A 23864-nucleotide genomic window follows, 5' to 3' on the forward strand; every position below is an offset into this window, starting at 1 on the left:
ATTTCCAGCAATTCGGAATTGGAGCAAGAATTCTCTCCTTCCCTTCATTGTCTGGCAATTTCCAGGGAAGGGTATGGTTAGAGAGCCCTCCACAAATGGATAATTCCCAGCCCGCTGTGACCAAATGCACCCCTGTATTCACACCCTACACACTATTGTAACAATCTTTGGACAAAATATGCCTCTGAGGAAGCATTTGAAACTCAGTGATCAGTACTATCTTGGTAAAATGGCTGTAGCTACTGTCTATGTAAAGTTATGAAATTCCACCTAGAGGGTATTAAAAGCACAAGTTCCAATTCACGTAGCCTGATTAGGTGGAACTGGTCAAGCACACCTGTCCTAAAGAAAGGGATGTGTGTTTGCCTCAATTTGCATTTCAGCTGTAAACATATTCCACAGAGGACAAGCGGGGGAAGAAAGAAGCAGCATACACAGATGAACAGAAACAGCACAAAGCCTCCTTCTTCCACCAAAATCCATGTCTCCTTGCTCTCAGCAAGAAAGAACTTCACCTAATGTGAACACTCAGGAAAATGTTTTTCAAAGGGTGACTGAGCTATAAAAGTGAAGGGCAAAACATCCAAGTTCCCTCTCCCTCCTCATCTTCCTTTCAGCTATGACCAGAGAAACAGCTGCTGGATCCTGGAAGCAGATCCTGGCCTGAGAGTTTGGGCAGCAATAATTACTGGAACCTGTAAGAAGGGACTTCACAAGCCTAGTTTGTTAAGTTTAGAAAACATTTTATCTTTATTTTTTCTTGTAACCATTTCTTCTTTAATGCCTTATTACTTGTGTTCACTTAAAACCTCTCTACGTAGTTAAATAAACTTGTTTATTCTTGAACCAAAACTAATCCAGTGTTGTGAACTGTAAATGGAATAATCCACAAGGTGGCAGATTTTTGTACATTGACCTCCTAGAGGTACAACAGACCTAATCTATCTGGCCTGTCCCAGAGAGGGCTGGACAGTGCACAACACGTTTTTGATGTAAAGTTCAGGACAGGGAGTGTGTTGGGGTCACTCTGCATGTGGTAGCCCAGGTCTGATGGAAGCAAAGTGTGACTAGTGAGTGCTGACAAGCTCTGGGATCAGAGTTGTAGCCATGCACAGACACTTGGGAGGAGAGGGGGGAGCAGCACGCCAACAGGCTATTTGTGAGCTCCCAAGTCAGCGCTATAACAGAGCAGCATGGTGAGGCACCAGGGCTGGCGCTTTCATTTAGGCGGCCTAGGCAATTGCCTAGGGCGCCAGGATTATTGGTGGGCGGCGTTTTGCCAGAGGGGGCGGCAGGCGGCTCCGGTGGAGCTGCCGCAGTCGTGCCTGCGGACGGTCGGCTGCTCGCGTGGCTCCAGTGGACCTCCCGCAGGCACGACTGCGGCAGCTCCACCAGAGCTGCGGAGCAGCCAACCGTCTGCAGCCATGACTGCGGCAGCTCCACCGGAGCCGTGAGACCAGCGCGTGGGGCGGCGAAATTACCATGCGCCTAGGGCGCTCAAACCCCTAGCGCCGGTCTTGTGAGGCACACCCCCCATTGCAGGTCAGGTGACACAGCCCCGCACTAGACAGGATTGCAGCCTGGAACATCATACCTGGGCCACAGCAAGAGCCCCCCAGCTGCTGTAGTGTTATAAAATGTTCCCCAGTAGAACCTGTTACTTTCCTGTTGAGGGTGCTGGAGCAAGCTGATCACGTACAGTAACAGGGGCAAAAGGAAGGCTGGGGGGTGGGGAAGGTCTAGACAAGGCTGCTCTTCCCTCTCTGAAATGATATAATGAGTTTCTGACACCTTCCCGCTCCCCCACAATACACCCTGCTCTTTAAATACTCACAGTCTCCATTCAGGTGTGTACATACAAGTGACACATCTGCACAGAGCTGTTCACTAATTGGTTTGCTCAGCTGTTCCACTTGCCTGAACTGGCCACCTCCAGGAAAGGGAGTTTCATACCTTTTAATTCTTTAATTCTCAAGAAACCTTCATATCCGATTAAGCGGGCTGTAGCCCATGAAAGCTTATACTACAATAAATGTCTTAGTCTCTAAGGTGCCATAAGTACTCCTGTTCTTTTTGCGGAAACAAACTAACGTAGCTACTACTTTGAAACCCTTCATATCTTCTTATAACACTTCCTAGGGTTTTACTGTGACTCTCATTTACCATATTTAATACATTATTAAAAACAAAACATTATCAAGTCTATTTTTATGATCACATGACTTCATTGGTGCTAGAATTGCTGGTGGGCCAGAATCTCTACCTCTAGACCAGAGGAGGGGCAGATGGCCATTGCTCCTGTGGAACCTCTTTTTAAAATTTACACACAAGTAAAACAAGATTTTGCTAATTTAGATGAAAAGTGCATTAAATTAGAAAAATCTAAATTTTATGAATGTCACCATTTAAGATAGTGATTTCCCACAAGTCGAACCTAAGTTCCCTCTAAGCTGCGCAGCAGCATATTAAGCACTGTGCAGGCACTCAGGGCTGCAGCAGGGAGATATGCCTCTCTCCCAGCCCCGGATCTGCTGCAGCCAGGGAAGAAGCACCTATCCTGTGGCCCAGCCCTGGAGCTGCCGCGTTAGGGAGAGGTGCCTCTCCCCCCAGCCCAGGTGCTGCTGCGGAGAGAGAGAGCTGCGGGGAGTCCTCTCCCCCCCCTTCCTGTAGTCCCAGGGCAGCCTGGCCACAAACCCCTCATCCCTAGCCCAAAGACCACACCCCAAGATGGAGCCCTCACCCCCTGCACCCCAGCCCTGAGTCCCTCATCCCCAGCCCCACCCCAGAGCCTGCATCCCCAAGCTGTATCCCTCACTCCCCCACACCCCAATACTCTGCCCCAGCCCTGAGCCCCGTCCCACACTCTGAACCCCTTGGCCCCACCCTGCCACATAAATTTTGTTATGTGCACCAATATGGAGGTGATGTGTGACATCACCTCCATATTGGTGCACATAACAAAATTCCTTCCACATGAGTGGGAAAAATTAGAGGGAACACTGGTTGAAACTCTGACAAAGTCCAAGCCATCTGTCACAACTCCCTCTCCCATAGATCCAGGGATGGGAAATTGTGGGTGTAGCAAATGGTGACACGGCAGTTCTCTGCCATCAACCCTCTCCATTACACCATTAGCATTACAACCAAAAAGCACTCCTTACAACAGCACCCAAAATTATCACTCTGCACAGCATACTCTGGCCCCTCCCCAGCCATAATCTCATAGAGCCCTGTACCCAACGAGGAAGCAAATCTTGCCCTCATCCCTGCTGCCCTCTCCAATCCAGTCTACATCAGCACCACTCAATGAACAGAGACCAAGTAAATGCAGATAGTCACAGTTCCACTTTAGCACCCACTGCCTCGCATGCTTTTCGTCTGCTCCTACTTCTCTATGGTTCCCAAGACCTGGACTCTGGGGATGCACACCTAGCAAGCCTACCTGTGTCTTACAAAGGGAGCTGGCACGAGGAGAGGAGAGGAGAGGAGAGGAGAGTGAGAAAGCTGGCCAATGCACTAGAAAAGAGAACGAGGGACAGAGAGAAAGAAGTGGGAGGAAGGCAAGCAAATCATCACCTGGAGTCATCCTCCTAGATGCAAACTTCTGCTGCGGAAGACACACCGCTCCTGGCCAGAGAAATGAGCATCCCCTGAAAATGGGGACTTGTCTGTCTTGTAAGCATGGCTGGTCAAGAACCATTTCTTACAAACCCAGGCCCAGCTAATGGGGCAACCCCACCTGGAGCCGGGGGGCCCTGAGCAGAGCACTCACCAAACCAGATACTCATCTCACAGACACAGCAACTGCTCCACTGCCAACTGGATGGCTCCTCACGTGCATCAACCATGCTCGTGGGCTCACTGCTCTCACTCGCTTTACATTGCACGAGGGCAGTAGACTGACGTTTGATTTCTTTTCCCTGGGTACTAAACCCAGCACAAGAAGGAAAAACAAAGTTATTGTGGAGATTAATGGAAGGAGGAGGCAGATGTCAGAGCCCTAGGGGGCTCACGTCAGGGTCCTAGTGGGGCTCTGGGTGATCGCTACTTCCCACCACCCAACACAGATGTAAAGAGGCTGAATAGTGTCTGCAAAACAGAAACTAGGCAATTAATTATTCCTCCAGAAAGGTTTTTAATGACTTATGACTATAAAGGCAACACAGATAGAATAAGAAAAACAGAATTAAAGACCAGCACTGAGTGAGGATTAATACAAATGGCAAATTATACTGGAGACAAGCACAAGTACAAGTAATATTATGCAATAACTGCCTATTCCTATAAGTGCACATATAAAAGGTAAATAATATTGAAAATAGTTACAAGCGCATGCAATGCTACTATTACTGATTGCCTAGTAACCTTACATGTACTGCACCCACCCCAACAAATACAATTCTATATGCAATATTAATACATGGACTAACTATATTTTACTAACCTTAACCTACCTATAACTTTGTATAACTTATAAGCATTTATTGACTTTTATGATGGTAACTTATATAAAAGACAGGCACAGCGACATGCAAAGCTACTAGGTTCACCAGCACTGTACCCATTCCCAGCAAGGCACAAAAACATATACAGTCATTATATATTGATCAACTATTGACTATTACAATCTTTAAACAACTTCAGCAATTTACTAGTATAACTAAACTATAGTATTAATACAGACTTAAGATTAACCAGCATGAGCATAACCAGACCTCTTCACTTTAAAAACTTACCCTGAGTTCTTCCAAAGATACATTACCTTCAGTTGACCATTTCCTGCACTGCCAGGCATAGTCAGTCAGTGAAGAGCAAGTCCCTTTGGTTCAAGGGGTTTATATGAGCCTGACAAAGAGTGACCTCTTTTAGGTCAACGCACCTTCCAACGGCACCCGAAATAATCACTCTGCACAGCAGACTCTGGCCCCTCCCCAGCGTAATCTGACAGAGCCCCGCACTCAGCGAGGAAGCACAAGGCCTGAGAAGAGTACTACAGCGAGCACAGATGAGGAATTCAGACCACTGACTGCTTACTCACAGCCAGTTGTGCGGGAGTCAGAAAGCTGAGGATTGTTCATGTCCACTTCTGCCACTTTCTCCTCAGTCTAGGACTCCTGGAAAATTGCTTTGGAAGAGCAGCTGCAAAAGCCAAGCATGAGCCATCACTACACAAAGCTCTACTGGTGCTTCGAATCTTGTCCTCAACCTGGCATCCCTCTCCAACCCAATCTACCTCAGCCCCACTCCATCAACAGAGACAGAGTTAACACCAACAGCCACTGCTACGCATGATTTTCGTCAGCTCCCGCTACTCCATGGATCCCGAGACCTAGCCTGTAGGGATGCACACCTAACATGTCTGCCCGTGTCTTAGGAAGTGAGACGACACAAGGAGAGGAGAGGGAAGAGAGTGAGAAAGTTGGCCAACACACTAGAGAAGGGAGAGACAAATGGGAGGAAAGCAAGCAACTCACCACCTGAGTCATCCTCCTGGATCCAACCTCCCCCTGGTGCAGGAGACACTGTTCCTGACCAGAAAAATGAGCAACCTCTGAAAACAGAGACCTTTTCTCCCTCGTGACCACAGCTAGTCAGGAACCTTTTCATACAAACCCAGCCTTACCGTACTGGGCTTCCCTACCTGGACTCGGGTTGGGCGTGAGCAGAGCCCTCCCCAAACCAGACACTTATCTCGCTGACAGCAGCATCTCCTCGGCTTCCAGATGGACAGCTTTTGCGTGGCATCAACAATGGTCAGAGTCTCGACGCTCTTGCTCGCTTTCCATCGCATCAGAGCAGTAGACTTTGATGCGCGACTTCATTTTCCTTTGTACTAAATGCAGCAGACGGGGGAAAAACAATAACAAATTAGCATCTCTGTCTGCAATGTCACCCAGCCTCTTCATTTCACATCTCCCATATCCCACCGCTCAGCCCTCAACCCATCTCCCATTACTACGTTACAACTGCAACAAGAAGGCACCCATTGTAACGGCACCCAAAATACTCACTTTCCTCAGAGACTCTTGTGCCTTCTCCAGCCTTAATCCCAGAGCCTCGTACCCAACGAGGAAGGACATGGCCTGTGAAGAAAACTACAGCGACTACAGATCAGGAATTCAAAGCACTGACCTCTTACTCATAGCCCGTGATGCAGAAAGCGGAAACATGAGGACTATTCGTGTCTCCTTAGAAGGATGTCCAGGCTGCTCAGGTCCACTTCTGCCATATTCTTGTCCGGTTGGGCTCCTGGACGATTCCTCTGCAAACTAATAAAGCCAAGCAAGAACGATCACTACACAGAGATCTACCGGTGCGTTGAATCTTTCCCTCATCCCAGCCTCCCGCTCCAGTCCCATCTACATCAGCCCCACTCGACGAATGGAGACCGAATAAACACAGACAGTCACAGCTCCACTTTAGCGTCCGCTGCCCCGCATGCTTTTCATCCGCTCCTACCTCTCCATGGCTCCCGAGATCTGGCCTCTGGGGATGCAAACCTAGCATGCCTGCCCGTGTCTTACAAAGGGAGACAACACAAGGAAAGGCAAGGACAGACACAGAGAGATAGAGGGTGTGTGTTGGCCAACGTACTAGAGAAGAGAAGAGAGAGAGAGAAAAAGGAGGGAGGAAGGCAAGCAACTCACCACCTGGAGTCATCCTCCTAGATGCAACCTTCTGCTGTGGAGGACACACTGCTCTGGGCCAGAGAAATGAGCAGCCCCTGAAAACGGGGACCTTGTCTCTCTCGTAAGCACAGCTGGTCAGGAAGCATTTCTTACAAACCCAACCCCAGCCAATGGGGCGGCCCTAGCAGGACCGAGGTGGGCCACAAGCACAGCGATCACCAAACAAGACACTGTCATAAACAGATAGCTACGGGTTAATGTTCTTTTACCTGCGAAGGGTTAACAAAGGGAACCAAACACCTGACCAGAGGACCAATTAGGAAACAAGACTTTTTCAAATCTAGGTAGAGGGAAGTTTTGGGTGTGAGTCCTTTGTTCTTGGTCTCTTCTCTTTCTGGGCTCTGAGAGTGATCTTTCTATCTCCAGGCTTTCTAATCTTCTGTTTCCAAGTTGTAAGTACAAAGATAGTAAGACAATAGGTTTATATTGTTTTTTTGCATTTACATGTGTGTAGTTGCTGGAATGTGTTAAATTGTATTCTGTTTGGATAAGGCTATTTATTCATTTTTTTCTTTTAAGCAATTGACCCTGTATATTGTTACCTTGATACAGAGACCATTTTATGTCTTTTTCTTCCTTTTTATATAAAGCTTTCTTTTTAAGACCTGTGGATTTTTTTTTTTTAGTGGGGGTCAAGGGGATTGTGTCTGCAGCTCACCAGGGAATTGGTGGGAGGAAGAAGACAGGGGGGAAGAGAGAATCTCTTTGTGTTAGATTTACTAAGCCTGACTTTGCATACCCTCTCGGTGAGGGGAGAGAGAGATTGATCTCTCGGTACTTGTGTTTCAAGGACTTGAAGCAGGGAATTCCTAGAGTACCCAGGGCGGGGAAATCTGGGAGGAGGTAAAGAGGGGGAAGGGAAGTGGGTTATTTCCCTTTGTGGTGAGACTCAGGGCATCTGAGTCTTGGGGGTTCCCCAGGGAAGGTTTTGGGGAGACCAGAGTGAGCCAGACACTGGAATTCTGGCTGGTGGCAGCGATATCAGATCCAAGCTGGTAATTAAGTTTGGAGGTTTCATGCTAGCTTCTCATGTTCTGTACTCTAAGGTTCAGATCTGAGTAGGAGAGTTATGACAGACACTTATCTCATTGAGAGTGGCATCTGCTCAGATCTTGCCTGGCATCAACAGTGCTCACAGGCTCGCTGCTCTCGCTCACTTTACATTGCACGAGGGCAGTAGACTGTGACACTTGACTTCTTTCTCCTTGGTACTAAACCCGGCACAAGCGGGGAAAAAACAAGCATGTTACCATCTCAGTAGGCAACGTCTCATAGGCTCCTCTTTTTGTCTCACCCACACGACCGAGCTCCGCCCTCCCCATCACACCTTTAGCATTACAATCAAAAAGCACCCCTTGCAACAGCACCCAAAATAATCACTCTGCACAGCAGACTCTGGCCCCTCCCCAGACGTAATCTCACAGAGTCCTGCACCCAACGAGGAAGCACAAGGCCTGTGAAGAGTACTACAGTGAGCGCAGATGAGGAATTCAGACCACTGACCGCTTACTCACAGCCAGTTATGCGGGAGTCAGAAAGCTGAGAACTGTTCATGTGTCCTTAGAAGGCTGTCTAGTCTGTTCATGTCCACTTCTGCCACTTTCTCCTTGGTCTAGGGCTCCTGGAAGATTCCTCTGGAAACACAGCTGCAAACCCAAGCATGAGCCATCACTACACAAAGCTCTATTGGTGCTTCGAATCTTGGTGCCCTCATCCCAGCCTCCCTCTCCAATCCCATCTACCTCGGCCCCACTCCATCAACAGAGACCGAGTTAACACCAACAGCCACTGCTATGCATGATTATTTTGTCAGCTTCTACTTCTCCATGGATCCCGAGACCTAGCCTGTAGGAATGCACACCTAGCACACCTGCCCATGTCTTACGAAGGGAAACGGCATGAGAAGAGGAGAGGGAAGAGAGTGAGAAAGTTGGCCAACACACTGTGGAGGGGCGGGGAGAGAAAGAGAGAGAGGTGGGAGGAAGGAAAGCAATTCACTACCTGAAGTCAATCTCCTAGATGCAACCTTCTGCTGTGGAGGACACACTGCTCCTGGCCAGAGAACTGAGCAGCCCCTGAAAATGGGGAACTTGTCTCTCTCGTAAGCACAGCTGGTCAGGAAGCATTTCTCACAAACCCAGCCCCAGCCAATGGGGCAGCCCTATCTGGAGCCAGGCGGGTCATGAGCAGAGCCCTCTCGAAACCAGACATGTATCTCACTGACAGTAGCAACTGCCAACCGGACGGCTCTTCACTTGCATCAACAATGCTCGCGGGCTCACTGCTCTCGCTCGCTTTCCATCCGATGAGGAGAGTAAACTCTGATGTTTGATTTCTTTTCCCTTGGTACTAAACCTGGCACAAGGAGGAAAAACAAAGAAAGTTATCTCAGTGGACAACTTCGCTTAGGCTATTCTTTTCACCCCTCCCACACAGCAGGGTTCCGCCCCGAACCTTCCCCCCCCCATTTGCCCTTGAGCACTACAACTAAAAAGCACTCCTTGCAACTGCACCCAAAATAATCACTCTGTACAGCAGACTCTGGCCCCACCCCAGCCGTAATCTAACAGAGCCCCGCACCCGAGGAAGCACATGGCCTTTGAAGAGTACCACAGTGAGCGTAGATGAGGAATCGAAAGCACTGACTCACAGCCAGGGATGCAGAAGGCAGAAACATGAGGACTGTTTATGTATCCTTAGAAGGATGTCCAGGCTGCTCAAGTCCATTTCTGCCATATTCTTATCTGGCTAGAGCTCCTGGACGATTCCTCTGCAAACTAATAAAGCCAAACAAGAACTATCATTATACAGAGCTGTATTGGTGCCTTTAATCTTGCCCTCATTCCTGCCTCCCTCTCCAGTCCCACTCGATGAACAGAGACTGATCCCAGTCACCACTCCACTTTACCATCCACTACTCCGCATGTTTTTCGTCCACTCCTACTTCTCCATGGCTCCCGAGACCTGGCCTGTGGGGATGTACACCTAGCATCCCTGCCCATGTCCTATGAAGGGTTTGTGTTGTGGAGGAAGGAGAGAGAAGGGCTGAGGGGCCCCATGGATGGAGGGAGGGAGGGGGGGAGTAAGGTAGGGATAGGGATGCATGTTGGAGAAAGGACAAAAGGGCACTGGGGGCCCACAGATCTAGGGACAGAGTGGGGTGCAGGTTGTGTTGGGCTGGGAGTGTTGGGAGGGAGGCATGGATAAAGGCACAGGTTGTTGTGAGCTGGGAGGATGTTGGAGATAGACTGTGGCTATGGAGTCCCATGAGTGGAGGAATGAACTGAGGGATACAGGGCTTGTGGGTTGGGGAAGGTTGTTGCAGGCTGGAGGGTGTTGGTAAGAGATGGGGGCTGAGGGATTGCTATGGGAAGAGGCATAGATGGAGGAAAGGTAGGGATGGGGTGCAAGTTGGGGTGGCCTGGGAGGTGTTGGAGGGACAAGAAAGGAGGATTGAGGTGCCCAAAGGATGGAGAAATAGACGGGGGCGGGTTGGTTTGGGCTAAAAGAATGGGGGTGCGGGTTGGAGAAGGTTGTAGGTTGGGGGGGGTTGGGGACTGGGGATGCGGGTTGGGGAAGGTTGTGTGTGAGGGGGATAAGGAAGGCTGTGGTGGGCTCGGTGTATGTGGGGGGCAGTTGGGGAACGTCGCGGCGCCCTAGGGGTGCGCGGGGTGGGCTGCGGAAGGCTGTGGGGCGGCCCGGGGAAGGTCACAGCAGACGGGAGGTGCAGGGGGGACAGGGGCGCGTGGTGGGTTGGGGGCCGAGGTGTGGGGGGGTTGGGGAAGGTCGCGTCGCGCTGAGGGCGCAGGGGAAGGTGGGTGCGTGCGGGCTGGGAGATGCGGGCGGCCCATGGCAGGCTGGGCGTGCCGGTACCAAACACGGTCGAGGCGGCAACACTTTGAAAACTACAAATCCCAGGATGCAACTGGCACAGAACAAAACTAATTCCCCGGTTACCGCGGTTGGCGTCCAAACCGGTTATATCACTTCCTCTCCCACCTTCCGTTTCCGGCCCCGCTCCGCAAACAGACGCTGTACTGCCAAAAGCACCGCCCACCCAAACCAAAGGCGCCGAGCCCCGCCCTGGCCGCTGCGAGAAGCCAGCACCAGACCCCGCCTCTCCCACGGTGCCGCTGGATCCGCGGTGGCTGATGGGAGTTGTAGGCCGGGGCACACAACTCCTCCCAGAAACTTCTGCTTCCTTCCTTCTCTCCGCCCCCCCCGCCCCCCCAGCAGGGCGTAGCTGGGCACATGGCAATAATGGGGGCTGGGAGCCGAGGGTCGGGGGGGTCATACAGGGGTGGGTCTCCAGGAAGATTGAGGCTGAGAGGAATTGGCGGGAGGGAAGGTGGGAGATAAGCGGAGGTATTCCAGGCTTCTGGCAGTTTTGAGGTGTCAGGTTGTGGCTAAGCCCATCTGAGTTGAAGTGGGGACAGCTTGTCTGAGGACCCGCTCAGGGGACATGGGACTGGGCAGGAGCAGGAGGGATGCAAGGGATAGGGGAGAGTAGATGATTTTTGCCTGAAGAGGATTGGGGTGCAGGTGTCCCATCACTAGAAGGAACCTTGAGAGGTCATCGAGTCCAGTCCCCTACCCTCATGACAGGACCAAATACTGTCTAGACCAGTGGTCAGCAACCTTTCAGAAGTGGTGTGCCGAGTCTTCATTTATTTGCTCTAATTTTAGGTTTTGCATCCCAGTAATACATGATAACATTTTTAGAAGGTCTCATTCTATAAGTCTGTAATATATAACTAAACTATTGTTGTATATAAAGTAAATAAGGTTTTTAAAATGTTTAAAAAGCTTCATTTTAAATTAAATTAAAATGCAGAGCCCCCTGGATTGTTGGCCAGGACCTAGGCAGTGTTAGTGCCACTGAAAATCAGTTCACATGCCGCCTTTGGCACCTGTGCCGTAGGTTGCCTGCCCCGGTCTAGACCCTCTCTGATAGACATTTATCTAACCTACTCTTAAATAATTCCAGAGATGGAGATTCCACAACCTCCCTAGGCAGTTTATTCCAATGTTTAACCACCCTGACAGTTAGGAACTTTTTCCTAATGTCCAACCTAAACCTCCCTTGCTGCAGTTTAAGCCCATTGCTTCTTGCTCTATCCTTAGGGGCTAAGATGAACAAGTTTTCTCCCTCCTCCTTATGACACCCTTTGAGATACCTGAAAACTGCTATCATGTGCCCTCTGTCTTCTCTTTTCCAAACTAAACAAACCCAATTCTTTCAGCCTTCCTCCATAGGTCATGTTCTCTAGACCTTTATCTTGACTTGCTGCAAAACCTATCCCGGGGGGGTGGAGCTGCCTCCCCCGTCACTTTCCCCCGCCCATGGAAAATCTATATATTCTATTGTAATCAATTAATTGACAGTGTCTCTAAGACTAATAAGCAAGGTAGCATTCCGCTAGCACTGTGTTTGATAAACTCTTATGCTTGACCTCTACACAGTGTGGATTTATGTCCTTCAACCTGGTATTACCCAGTCGGAAGACAGGATACTGGGCTAGATGGACCTTTGGTCTGACCCAGTATTGCCATTCTTACATTCTGATGTTAAGGAGCCTGTTGCACCTGCACCTGCACCCAAAACAGTCACTGTACAGAGGAGATTATTGTCTCTTTCCCAGGTCGTAATCCCACAGCTGCTCCCAAAATAGGGAAATTCTCCTCCCATACCCAGAACAAGGAGGAAAACTTTTATGAGAAACCAAGCATCACCTAAAGGGAAGCAGCTGTCTGTACTCAGCCTCTACTATGCATTTATCTTATACTTAAACCACACCGCTAAAAATCGTGAAGTGTAGTTATGAGGGAGGCAGAAAGCTGAGGACTGTTCATATCTGCTTGGGAGGATGTCCAGGCTGCTCAGATCCACTTCTACCAGCTTCTCCTCTGGCTAGGGCTCCAGAACAACAATTCCTCTGTCAGAGCAGCTGCAAAAGCCAAGCATGAGCCATCACTACACAGAGCTCTTGCCCTCATCCCTGCCTTCCTCTTCCATCCTATCTACATCGGCCTCCCTCAATGAACAGAGACCGAGTTAATACCGACAGTCAGTGCTCCACTCTCGCACCCACTGCCCTGCATGATTTTCATCCCCTCCTACTTCTCCATGGCTCCCGAGACCTAGCCTGTGGGGATGCACACCTACCACACCTGCCCTTGTCCTACGAAGGGAGACGGCATGAGGAGAAGAGAGAGAGAATCTATGGGGCTGATCTATGGATAAGTTCAGTAGGCATCAGTGGCTTAGTCGTCTTAATGACTGCCTGGGATATATGGGGGTGGGGGCTGCACAGTGAGGTAGAGGGGTGTAGGGTTCCCCAGGTGTAGTGAGGGAATGTGGAATTCAGAAGAGAGTAAAGGCAGGGTGGAGGTGGGTTGAAAGGCCCCGGTGTGGCTGAGAAGGGGAACAGGAATTGAAGAGGGAAACCTGGCAGGCTGTGGATGGTGTGGGGGAGTGCAATGCTGGGAAAGTGGGGCCCAGCAATGGAGAAATAGGATGGAGCCAATTGGGGTTGGGGTGTAGGGACGGGGTGTCCAGGAGGATGTTCGGGTACCCTGAGTTGGGGAACAGATGGGGTGGATTGGGAGGGCCAAGGGAAAGTCCACGTACAGGGGGCAGCTTGGGTGGGGTGAGCGGAGTGCTGGCAAGCCTGGAGACGCAGGAGCAAGTTGGAGGAGGTTGATTGGGTCCCAGTGAGGGGCAGGCTGGAATGCATTGAAGGAGATGCTGTGTACATTACCTGGAGTGGCCACCTGGTTTCACTAAGTATTTCCCTCCTGGATCAAGAGTGAAACCAGATGGCCAATCCAGGTGTCATGGAATTCCTGGGTGATGCTCTGGAACTGCTCCCTACAAAGCCTGTCAGGACTCTAGTGATGTTTCCTCCTTGTGAGCAGGGCAAGAAGCTCAAATGGCTTCCACCTTCTTGGATCTGACCTTGGACCCTTCAGCATCCTCTGCCCCTCCGTGTGTTTCCCACAGCGAGTCCACCCTGGTGGGGTTCTGAGGAAGCCAGAGGGTCCTGCGCCCCCCACTTCACAGTCAGACGTGGCTCTTAGCCAGCCAGTAAAACAGAGGTTTATTAGATGACAGGAATGTGGTCTAAAGCAGAGCTTGTAGGTACAGAGAACAGGACCCCTCAGCCATGTCCATCCTGGGGATGGCGAGCCAGACACCCACGTCTGCACTTCACTCAAAGTCCCCTGCCAGCTCCAAACTGATTCACCTCCAGCCCCTCCTTCTCTGGGCTTTGTTCCTTTCCTGGGCCAGGAGGTCACCTGATTCCTTTGTTCTCCAACACCATTAGCTATCTCCTTGCAGGGGGGAATGGCCTCGGCCATTAGTTGCAAGGAGATAGAATGCCCGCCATTTAAGGGCACTGGTCCTTTGTTCTGCAACACTCTCACCCCCTAGATACCTAAGAAATGCATAAGGGAAACTGAGGCACAAACAAAGACGTCAGAGGAAACATTAAGGACTGTCCGACTTTGTCACACCAGGTAATGAACAAATCATTTCCCTCATCAAGGGACAGTGACACAGTGTGGCCACTTGGGTTAATGCACAGAGCATTTCCCTCATGTAGCAACAGTGACAATGGGTGGCCACACGAGGTAATGCACAGAACATTTCCTTCATGGAGTAATAGTGACACTGTGTGGCCACTTGGGGTAATGCACAGAGGATTTCTCTCATGAAGCAACAGGGACACTGGGTGGCAACACAGGGTAAGGCACAGAGGATTTCCTTCATGAAGCAACAGTGACACTGGGTAGTCATGCAGCATAATGTAGAGAGTATTTCCTTAAGGAGCAACAGTGACACTGTGTGGCCATTAGGGCTAAGGCACAGAGCATTTCCCACGTGGAGTAATAGTGGCACTGTGTGGCCTCTTCGGATAATGCACAGAGGATTTCCTTCATCGAGCAACAGTAACACTGTGTGGCCATGCAGGTAATGCACAGAGCATTTCCCTCATGGAGTAATTGTGACACTAGGTGGCCACGTGCGGATATGAACAGAGCATTTCCTTCATGGAAAAACGGTGACACCGTGTGACTACGCCAGGTAATGCACAGAGCATTTTCCTCCTGGAGCAACAGTGACACTGTATGGCCATGAGGGGTAATGCACAGAGCATTTTTCTTATGGAGCAACAGTGACACTCGGTTGCATGCGCGGTAATGCAGAGAGCATTTCCTTCACGGAGAAACAGTGACATTGTGTGGCCATGCCAGAAATGCATAGAGCATTTCCTTCATGAAGCAACAGTGACACTGTGTGGCCACGCGGGGTAAAGCACAAAGAATTTCCTTCATTGACCAACAGTGACACTGGGTGGCCATGCACGGTAATACAGAGAGCATTTCCCTCATGGAGCAACAGTGACACTGGGTGGCCACGCAGGGAATTGCACAGAGCATTTCCTTCATTGAACAAAAGTGACATTGTGTGGCCACACCAGGTAATGCACACAGCATTTTCCTCATGGAGCAACAGTGACTCTCTGTGACCACATGGGGTAATGCACAGAGCATTTCCCTCATGGAGCAACAGTGACACAGAGTGGCGACACATGGTAATGCACCGAGCATTTCCTTCTCGGAGCAACAGTGACACTGGGTGCCCACGCGGGGCAATACACAGAGCATTTCCTTTATGGAGTAATAGTGACACCGTGTGGCCACTTGAGGTAATGCAAAGAGCATTTTCTCATGAAGCAACAATGACACTGTGTGGCCACACAGGGTAAAGAAAAGAGCATTTCCTTCATGGAGCAACAGTGACACCGTGTGGCCATGCTGCATAATGCAGAGAGTATTTCTTTAAGGAGCAACAGTGACACTGTATGGCCATTAGGCCTAATGAACTGAGCATTTCCCTCATGTAGTAATAGTGACACTGTGTGGCCATTTGGGGTAATGTACAGAGGATTTCATTCATGGAGCAATAGTGACACTCGGTGGCCATGTGCAGTAATGCAGAGAGCATTTCCTTCATGGAGCAACAGTGACATTTGGTGGCCATGTGCGGTAATGCAGTGAGCATTTCCCTCATGAAGAAGAGTAACGCTATGCAGCCAGCTGGGGAAATACACAGGGTATTTTCCTCATGGAGCAACAGTGACACTGGGTGGCCACGTAGGGTAATGCACAGAGCATTTCCTTCACTAAACAACAGTGACACTGCGTGGCCATGCAAGGTAAGGCAGACAGCGTTTTCCTCATGGAGCAACAGTGACTCTGTGTGGCCACATAGGGTAATGCAGAGAGCATGTCCTTCACGGCGCAACAGTAACACGGAGTGGCCACGCGACATAATAAACAGAGCATGCCCTTTACGGCACAACAGTGACACTGGGTAGAAACATGGGGTAATAAACAGAGCATTCCTTCATGGAGCAACAATGACACTGTGTGGCCACGCCGGGTAATGCACACAGCATTTCTTTCATGGAGTAATAGTGACACGGTGCCACCGCCTGAGGTAATGCACAGAGAATTTCTCCCATGAAGCAACACTGACACTGGGTGCAATGCAGGGTGATGCACAGAGGAATTTTTTCATGGAGGAACAGTGACACTGGGTGGCCACATAGGGTAATGCACACAGGATTTCCTCCATGGATGAACAGTGACACTGGGTGGCTACACAGCATTATGCACAGAGCACTTCCTTCATGGAGAAACAGAGATACTGTGTGGCTATGCAGTATAATGCAGACAGTATTTCTTTAAGGAGCAACAGTGACACTGTGCGACCATTTGGGGTAATGCACAGAGAATTTCTCTCATGAAGCAACAGTGACACTGGGTGCAATGCAAGATAATGCACAGAGGATTTCCTTTATGGAGCAGCAGTGAAACTGGGTGGCCATGCGGGGTAATGCACAGAGCATTTCCCTCAGGGAGTAATAGTGACACTGGGTGGCCACATGGGGTAATGCACAGATTTCCTTCATGAAGCAACAGTGACACTGTGTTGCCGCAAGGGTTAATGCACAGAGCAACAGTGACACTGGGTGGCCATGTGTGGTAATGCAGACAGCATTTCCCTCATGGATCAACAGAGATGGCCACGTGGAGAAAGGCACAGAGCATTTCCTTCATTGAGCAACAGTGACGCTGGGTGGCCACATCGGGTAATGCACAGAGCATTTCCCTCATGATACAACAGTGAAACATAGTGGTCAGACGGGGTAATGCACAGAGGATTTCCTTCATGGAGCAACAGTGACACTGTGTGGCCACGCAGGGAAATACACAGAGCATTTCATGCATGGAGTAATAGTGACACTGTGTGGCCACATGGGGTAATGCAGAGAGCATTTCCCTCATGGAGCAACAATGACACTGGGTGGCCACGTAGGGTAATGCACAGAGCATTTACTTCACTAAACAACAGTGACACTGTGTGGCCATGCAAGGTAATGCAGAGAGCGTTTTCCTCATGGAGCAACAGTGACTCTGTGTGGCCACATGGGGAAATGCACAGAGCATTTACTTCAGTAAACAACAGTGACACTGTGTGGCCACTTGAGGTAATGCACAGAGCATTTCCCTCATGGAGCAACAGTGATACTGGGTGGTAATGCAGGATAATGCACAGAGGATTTCCTTCAAGGATCAGCAGTGACACTGTGTGGCCACGCAGGGTAATACAAAGAGCATTTCCTTCATGGAGCAACAGAGACACTGTGTTGCCATGCTGCATAATGCAGAGAGTATTTCTTTAAGGAGCAACAGTGACACTGTGTGGCCACTTGGGCAATGCATAGAGCAGTTCTCTCATGAAGCAAGAGTGACACTGGATGGCAACGCAGGGTAATGAACAGAACATTTCCCACATGGAGTAATAGTGGCACTGTGTGGCGACTTGGGGTAATGTACAGAGCATTTCCCTCATAGATCAAGAGTCACGTTGGGTGGCCATGCCGTGTAACGCACAAATAATGTCCCTCATGGAGCAACAGTGACACTCAGCGGCCATGCGCGGTAATGCAGAGAGCATTTCCTTCATGGAATAATAGTGACACTGTGTGGCCACATAGGGTAATTCACAGAGCATTTCCCTAATGAAGCAACAGTGACACTGGGTGGCCACGTGGGGTAAGGCACACAGGATTTCCTCCATGGATCAACAGTGGTACTGGGTGGCTACGCAGCATAATGCACAGAGCACTTCCTTCATGGAGAAACAGTGATACTGTCAGGTTATACAGTATAATGCAGACACTATTTCTTTAAGTAGCAACAGTGACACAGTGTGACCACTTGGAGTATTGCACAGAGAATTTCTCTCATGAAGCAACAGTGACACTGGATGCAATCCGGGGTAATGCACAGAGGATTTCCTTCATGGAGCAGCAGTGAAACTGGGTGGCCATGTGGGGTAATGCACAGAGCATTTCCCTCAGGGAGTAATAGTGACACTGGGTGGTCACATGGGGTAGTGCACAGATTTCCTTCATGGAGCAACAGTGACACTAGGTGGCCATGTAGGGTAATGCACAAAGAATTTCCTTGATGGAGCAACAGTGACACTGAGTGGCCATGTGTGGTAATGCAGAGAGCATTTCCCTCGTGACACAACAGTGAAACATAGTGGTCACACGGTGTAATGCACAGAGCATTTCCTTCATGGAGCAACAGTGACACTGTGTGGCCACGCAGGGTAATACACAGAGCATTTCCTGCATGGAGTAATAGTGACACTGTGTGGCAACACGGGGTAATGCAGAGAGCATTTCCCTCATGGAGCAACAGTGACACTGGGTGGCCACGTGGGGTAGTGCACAGAGCATTTACTTCACTAAACAATAGTGACACTGTGTGGCCATGCAAGGTAATGCAGAGAGCATTTCCCTCATGGAGCATCAGTGACACGAAGTGGCCAAGTGAGATAATAAAAAGAGCATGTCCTTCACGGCGTAACAGTGAAAGTGGGTGGAAGCATGGGGTAATGAACAGAGTATTTCCTTCCTGGAGCAACAGTGACACTATGTGGCCATGTGGGTTAATGCACAGAGCATTTCCTTCGTGGAGTAATAGTGACACTGTGTGGCCACTTTGGGTAATGCACAGAGCATTTCCTTCATGGAGCAACAGTGATATTATTTGGCCATTAGGACTAATGAACAGAGTATTTCCCTCATGGAGTAATAGTGACACTGTGTGGCCACTTGGGATAATGCACAGAGTAGTTCTCTCATGAAGCAAGAGTGACACTGGATGGCAATGCAGGGTAATGTACAGACCATTTCCCACATGGAGTAATGGTGGCACTGTGTGGCCACTTAGGGTAATATACAGAGCTTTTCCTTCATGGATGAAGAGTGACACTGTGTGGCCACGTGAGGTAATGCATAGAGCATTTCCCTTATGGAGCAACAGTGACACTCGGTGGCCATGCCCGGTAATGCAGAGAGCATTTCTCTCGGAGTAATAGTGACACTGTCTGGTCACTTAGGGTAAAGCACAGAGCATTTCCTTCATGGAGCAACAGTGACACTGGGTGGCCACGCCAGGTAATGCACAGAGCAGTTCCTGCATGGAGCAACAGTGACACTGGGTGGCCACACGGGGTAATGCACAGAGCATATCCCTCATGGCGCAAGAATGATACTGGGTGGCCACGCCAGATAATGAACAGAGCATTTCCCTCATGGAGCAACAGTGACACTCTGTGGTCACGAGAGGTACTGCAGAGAGCTTTTCCTTCATGGAGCAACAGTGACACTGTGTGGCCAAGAGAGGCAATGCACAAAGTATTTCCTGCATGCAGCAACAGTGACAGTGGGTGACCACGCGGCATAAAGCACAGAGAATTTCTTTCATGGAGCAACAGTGACACTGGGTGGCCATGCGCAGTAATGCACAGAGCATTTCCTTCATGGAGCAACAGTGACACTGAGTGGCCACGTGGGGTAATGCACAGAGCATTTCCTTCATGGAGCAACAGTGACAGTGCTGTACTGAGAAGGCTGTGACCTGCCTGTCAGGCTCGGGGGGGGGCTGGTCTTTCCACACACACACCATCTTTCTAGAGATTTTGGGCTTAGAAGAAGTGGGGCTGGTACTAGAGCTGCCAACACCCATACTATCACCTCCAGCTCCATTACTGCAGCACCCAAAAGCCTTATTCAAGGTCCAGGTCTTATTGTGCTGAGGACTGCATGGCCAATCAGAGAGACAGAGGGATGCACATGGAGATGAGTGTGTAAGGCATGTGGATGGATGGAGCAATGTATATGGCATACAGGGGGATGCATGGATGGCTGAAGGGTTGGACAGGGCTGAAGGGATGGATGGTAATGTCACAGACTGCTAAGTTGGTGGCTTCAGATCATGGCAGCTGTCCCTGTCACCTCTGGACCCCTGTTTCCTGCACCAGCCAGCCAGCAGAAACTGCCCTCGCAGTGCTACACTCGTGCTACATGCAATGCGCACCCTGCTGCTCAGGGATGTACAAGCATGCGGTCTCCCGGCTGCTTAACCACCTGCTCCACAGCCTGCCACAGGTCTCATCTTTCTTGAGATGCAATGCTCTGGCCGGGGGGCGGGGTCCCTCGAACCTCCTCAAATCCTGTACACAAAGCAGCTTACTAAGCACAGAGATGGAGGCTAAGAAACCCCACCTGTCCCCACCCACATCCAGCTGGAGCTGCAGCCCAGGGCCCAGCTGAGCCAGGCAGCCAGCGACGCAAACAGGTGGGGACCCTGGTGTCTCAGGAGTGGGAAATGTCTCACCGTCTTCTCTCTAGCACCATGGCACTGTTACACCATAGTCAGGAGTGGCGCCATGGTATTTGCTGCCCTAGGTGGCAGCGCTTCTCCTCTGAGCATTCGGTGGCTGGGGGTCCTTCCGCTCCACGTCTTTGGGACACTTCTATGCTGCTGCTGTTGGCCAAATCCTCCTGCCAAAATCTAACCCCCAACACAAAGTTTTAACACACTCCTCTTCCGGAACCCATATGGAACGAAAAATTGCTCACCCTATAACCTGGTCCCCAACCCTAAACCCCTTAACCCAAACTGTGCCCAATCCTCCTCCCAACCCTAACTGCGAGTTCTGAACCTAAGCCCGACACCGCTCCAACCCGGAGCCCAGTTCCCAACTCCCACACAGTGGAAAACCCCAGGAATCCTGCTTCCACTGGCCTCCCAGCTACAGGGACTTCGCTCACACGCACGGGAGCGGATTCTGCAGCTACAATCATTGCACGTGTTCACTGGCAGTGCCCAGCGCAAAGCAGGGAGTTTGGTCCAACTCCCCGCGGCAGTGGCTGTGCCCATAGGCCTGTGGCGGGTTCGCTGCCCACTGGATACTTCACTCCAGCCTGGAGATTTCCCGCCTCCCTTCAGTGACTGCAAACGGTCCCGGGGCTTGGAGAAGTTTCTGAGCCACAGGTGCCTGCAGCAGCAATTTCCACCCCCAGGCAGTGACAGCCCATTGGCTGCCAGCTCGGTCAGAAACCATCACCTAGTGACACTGACAGCTCATTGGCTGCCAGCTCAGTCATAAAACATCTCCTAGCGACAGCCCATTGGCTGCCAGAAAACACTAGCACACAAGCAGGTGCAACCAGTGAACTCCCTGAGCTCTGCGGCTTCACCAGTGAGGACGGCAGCGCCCGCTGCTGGGGGTCTCCGTTCCTCCACCCGGGCAGCCGGAATCGACACCATTCGGCCTCAATCTGCTTCTCGCAGGCCTGCGCTGAGCGCTGACTGCACAAGGGCCTGGCGGCTGCGCCCAGCTTTGCTTTCAGAAAGCGTCACCCAGGCACAGCCCAGTGGGAGATTAGCTGTGAGAAAACATCACTTAGTGAGGACCCAATGGGAGATCAGCTTTCAGAAAACGCCGGGCAGGCCAGCACCGCAGCTCTGGTCTTCTCAAGTGGCCAGACTGTCAGCACCCCTCCATGCCCGTAACAGAGCAGCATGTCTCACACTCCCCAGCGGGCACTAACCAGCCCCACCTAGCCCTGCTAGGCACCGCAACTGCTCCCCCACTAGGGTAACCAGACAACAAGTGTGAAAAATTGGGACAGAATTGGCAGTAATAGGAGCCTATATAAAAAAACCACCTAAAAATCAGGACTGTCCTCTTCAAATCCAACCGTCTGTCCACCCCGTCTCTGCCACTCTTCCATCACTTACCCAGAGCAGCGGTCACGCCAACACACCCAGGACATGGGTACTAACACGGCTCAACAGCTCATTTACGACACAAGAAAAGATCAGATCAAAACTCTACTTGCAAAGCCATCTAAAAACACAGTGCTGGGGATTTGACATGCTCAGTGCTCCTTCTCCATGTTGGGCACCAGGCTTTCACCTCAGGGTGACTCACACCCAGTCAGTGGCAGGCTCTGCCCAGGCAGGCTCCCATTAAGCTACACTAAAAATATGCATCCCAACCCCAAAACTTACTCAAATTTTACCTCAATGGCCCCAAACTTCTGGCTTTTAATATGCATATAAGACACTGCCGCGCTCAGTCAACTCCCCTTGCTCTCCATTGGAAGCTGCCGCCAGAGAACAATGTTGATATTTAAATTAGCTAGTACATCACTCGCTCAATTCCCTCTCCTCTCCAGCAAGTGACATCGGAGAGCTCCAAGCTTTCTCACTTACCTTTCTGGTGTCAGCTTCAGGCCCCAGGGTTCACAAATGCATAAACAACTTGGGATTCTAGCAGACTACCACTTAACTCACTTGCGTTAGCAGTTGAGGAATGTGGTGCTGCTCTGAGGGGACGTACTTGCATACTTGGGATATTATTGCAAAGATACAATTAGAATTTCTGTTAGACAATTTTAAGGGCAACTAATATTTAGTAAAAACCTTATTTAGTGAAAGAAAGGCTAGCGTGACAGCACGGTTACTGGGGCTACAAAACACTTTCCCTCCTGAGTGAAACAAGAAGTTAGAATTAGAAAATTACTTAGTTTTTCCAGTGTTGGTACAGCTTCAATTTCTCTTCTGTACGGGTTTGTTTAAGGCTGACTGTTTTGGTTTATTGTTTTTTTTTTAAAGTTGAGGTGGAGCTTTTAATTGACATTTGCGGGATTGAAATGTCTGACATGCAATACCGGTTTTGACATAGTTCTGCATATTTTTATACAGATTTGGCCAGTATTCAGCTATTCAATTGCTTTATAGGTGGTTTTAATAGTAGGGCTTATTTATTTTATGTTATTTTAGCATCCTGCTGTAGCACTTTTTTATGATATTTTATGATATTTGTTATTTTTTGATTTTTAAAAACAAAATCAGGTTTTCTTTATGTTTGGGTTTTAAATTAAGCATTGGTTACAGTTTCAAATTTTGCTTTAGATTTTTGGTTTCAGATGGGCTAAGAGGATTTGGGATTTAATACTAAAACTTGGGCAGATTTAGATTATTTATATGGACTTGGACTAAATCCCATTTACTATTTTATTTTAAATGAGTGATATTGCTGTAAATCCTGACCAGGGGGAGAGGAGCTGAGCCTGGCCTTTAACTGAGGAGCAGAGGCATGGCCCCAAAGTGGGTGAAGCCAAGTGATGAGGAGGGCGCAGCCCCTCAATTTTTTCTCCAGCCCACCTCACCTCCCCCACCCCAGCAAATGGCAAGAGACCGATGCCGCACCTGATGGCCATTCTGCATTACCCTGACTGGCCACTGGGTGCCACTGCTACTCCATGGGAGACCGCCCCCCCGATGCATTACCTTGACTGACCACCGGGTGTCTCTGTAGCTGCAACAGAAACCCACTCTGTGCATTACCCCAACTAGCCACTGGGTGTCACTGCTGTGCCAAGGAAAACATGCTCTGTGCATTACCCAGATTGGCCACTGGGTGTCACTGTTCCTCCATGGGAAACGCTCTGTGGCATATCCCACTTGGCCACTGGGTTTCACTGCTCCTCCTAGGGACCCACTGTCTGTGCATCATCCTGACTGGCCACTAGGTGTCACTACTGGTCCAAGGGAACACCTCTGTGCATTATCCTGAGTGACCACGAGATAGCACTGCTGCGCCAAAGAAATGTGCTTCGTGCATTACCCTGACTGACTACCAGATGTCCCTGCTCCTCCAAGGGAGACATACTCGCTGCATTACCCTGACTAGCCACTCAGTGTCACTGCTGCTTCATGGGAGATATT

The 23864-nt window shown here is 50.0% G+C and overlaps 1 long non-coding RNA gene across 1 annotated transcript; it reads right to left on the minus strand.

Annotated features, from left to right (window-relative positions):
* Window positions 1-7752: 7752 nt before the first annotated feature.
* On the minus strand, window positions 7753-9881 carry LOC115639523. The gene is made up of 4 exons (XR_003997696.1): window positions 9598-9881; window positions 9340-9466; window positions 8691-9038; window positions 7753-8335 (listed from the first exon to the last, which is right to left on the minus strand). It is a non-coding gene; the product is annotated as an uncharacterized LOC115639523 (long non-coding RNA).
* Between the last annotated feature and the right edge of the window lie 13983 nt (window positions 9882-23864).

This window comes from Gopherus evgoodei, chromosome 24, assembly GCF_007399415.2.
Source record: "Gopherus evgoodei ecotype Sinaloan lineage chromosome 24, rGopEvg1_v1.p, whole genome shotgun sequence".
Lineage (NCBI taxonomy): Eukaryota > Metazoa > Chordata > Testudines > Testudinidae > Gopherus > Gopherus evgoodei.